The sequence below is a fragment of the Phalaenopsis equestris genome, unplaced genomic scaffold (genome assembly GCF_001263595.1).
Source record: "Phalaenopsis equestris unplaced genomic scaffold, ASM126359v1 Scaffold000078, whole genome shotgun sequence".
Classification (NCBI taxonomy): domain Eukaryota; kingdom Viridiplantae; phylum Streptophyta; class Magnoliopsida; order Asparagales; family Orchidaceae; genus Phalaenopsis; species Phalaenopsis equestris.
Genome location: NW_018164520.1, coordinates 279906 through 283010, shown reverse-complemented (window position 1 = coordinate 283010; position 3105 = coordinate 279906).

Sequence of the window (3105 nt, the reverse complement as noted above, 5' to 3'; positions counted from 1 at the left end):
AATTTTTTATATAACGACATATTATATATATTATTTATATAATAATATATTATATATATTTATGTCTAAGTTTAAATCATAACACCTCATGTGGCAATGTGGTTAGTGTATTCTTTTGTATAGATTTGATTCAGGTTTGAATCTCACACTTTACATCTATTTTTCTCAATTTTAGTTTAACGAGCCAATTTCGATCCGAACATGAGCCGAACACGAACACAAATATTTAAATCGAGTAGAACACAAACACACTGTTCACGAGCCGATTTCGAACAAGAGCCGATTTCGAACATGAGCTATTTAGAACGAGCCGAACATGAGCCAAGCCGAGTTTACAGCCCTAATCCCATCCCAATCCAAGCATGTAAACTCTGCATGTGCCGCATTCCTTCCTCCTTAAAATACTGAAGAACAATCCCACCAAATTAATCAGCATGTGACCCATTTTTCTTACTTTTCTGCTCCCAGCTCGTATAATTGTAAATGCCATAACTGCTAAATCCAAAATATAATAATTACAAAAAAAAGCCAAATCACATCAGTTAATCAATAGCAATATATATCTAATGAGAGAATTTCATTTCATCAAGCTCTTACCTTCTCCACCACATATTACCAGACCAAAAAGCATGAAAACTACATGAGCCTGCAAAGAAAACAGAGTTGTAGATCATTAATTTCAGAAAAACTTTGCAGATATCATTATTTGGAGCATTTTGTAATATGTAAGAGGAGAAGGAAGCAAGAGAACAGCATCAAAGAGACGTTCGGAGGAGTTTGAGCTGAATGAGATTCCATGGCGGAGATAAAAGATTCAAAAGAGCGTCAGAACAGCAACGGCCATGCAGAGCAGATGAGCTATGAAGATGACCGGAGTTGCAGAGATACTAATACGATAGCTTGAGCTTTCCTTCAGTGCCATCGCCATGGCCGCACATGCAGAAAATAGAAAGAGGGATTTAAATGAATGTATTTGTGTGGAGGAAGGAGGAGGATTTTTCAAGGAAATATGTTATGGGAGCATCATAGGAGTTCGCCGGAAAACAGGACCGCGCGGCTGCTCCATGAAATACTTCTAATTGCACCACCATTGGTATGGCAGAAAGAGTTTATTTAGTCATTTTTAGACGGTGGTCAGTTTTGTTGAAGCCTGTTTGTTTTGTTGATCTTTAGTTTTTGCCTGTAAACAGGAAAAGGGTGGGTTGTTGAAATCAAATATGGCCATCTCTTGCTTCTGTGTATACTGAATTTCTTGTAGTTAATGTGGCCCACATTTTTGTTTGCATTATTATCGGCTTTTGTGGAAAAAAATATTAGGTGTGTATGGTCTGATGTTTAGACATTGGACTCACGACGACTCATTCTGGTTATTGTCCTTGTCGGGGACATTGTACTTCTACTAGGGCTTCTACTGGGGCTTCAATAAATTAAAATTAAATTCACATCGTGGAATATGATCACAGTGATTCGAGAAAATATGAATAAAATATTTCAATGAAAACACAACACCATAACTTAATATGGAAATACCTGAGAATAAAAAAAAATCACGAAACCGTACTAAACAAAATTTTTTTTACTATGAAACTAAAAAATGTACAAAATAATTACTTAGATCTCCTCTCTACAATCTTTGAATTTTACAAGACTTAGCTTCAAATATTTTCTCTCGATCTAACAAGAGAAATGTACACCAAAACCCTCTTCGACAGCCCTTTTCTTCTTCACGAGAAACCAATCGAGAGAACCGCATGCGAGAGAGTTTTCTTCATCGCACGAAATGGTGAATTTAAATTGAATCAAAAGAGCAATCGCAAATGGCACACCCGTGTCACTCTTTTCCACAAGAACGTCCTGCTCTCTATACCCAAGCGCATAGGCACCTGGAATATAGTCCAGGAGCACTACGGACCCCGACACGGGCATGCAACACACTCTGTCTGCAAGCGCACGAGTGTCATCTAGGCGTGAGTGCGTCGCACCCATAAATGCTTTATGCTGATAATGAGTTATGAAGCTCATTGCAAGTGATAATGAAGTCACATTTCTTAACTTATTTTGGAAGGAGTTATTTTGCTCAAGGCGAACATCAATGGAATTTAACAACTCCCCAATCATTCAATAATGAATGGCTAAACATAAAATAGAAATCATGACGTTGAATAATATCTAAAATGTTTTGATAGAAATACGTTCTCAATTCATAATATGTTTGCTACATATTGAATTATCTTATAATATATCATTAGAATCTTCCTTGAAATATATCATTAAAAATTGTTCATTGATTGTGTTAGGTATGACTCATATCTAGGGAGTTGGAGTTTCTTATCAAGAGGTGTGACTCCCGTTGAAAAGGAGTGTCTCTTGGAATAAAGGGGGTTGGGAGGAGCGAGGGTGTGATTGTAATTTTATCTGAGGGTTTGTATATGTCTATTTATATGTGAAACCCTATGCGATGTATTGTAACTTCTCTAAAATAGTGAAACCGCCGCTCGCTCCTGAGGACGTAGGCAATTCTTTGCCGAACCTCGTTAAATCACTGTGTTCTTTTTCTGGATTTGTGTTGATTCCTGTTTTATTCCGCTGCAATTTTCACAATAGATTGCTAACGCACTCTTTAATTCTTAATGCCAATTGCACTATTTTTATTTATTTATTTATTTTTCTTTTCGTGAAGCTATAAAAACAATGTATGGAATCAGAACAAAATTGTGTTGTAACTTATCTCGTCTTAATCACTGTGCGACACACATGAAATAATATAAATATATATATAAATATGAAAATGAGAATTAGATGCTGAAGCACAAGAAGCATAGTTTTAGAATTTTTATATTCTCAAATTTTGAATAAATTAAATTGTAAATTCAGATTAAATGAACATTAATCTTCAAGTCAGAATCATTAATTAGTCAAACAGTGTTTAAAATGGGTCGATTTGGTCAGTGAAGTCAAGTCACATGCATGCATAACAAACATTAATTAAATCATTCGTAGACTTTAGGTGAAGAAAGCTTTGCTTATAATTATTAATGTGTTATAGAATAAAAATAATTTATTTAGAAGTCATAATTTATATTTATTAATAACTTATAGTTATTT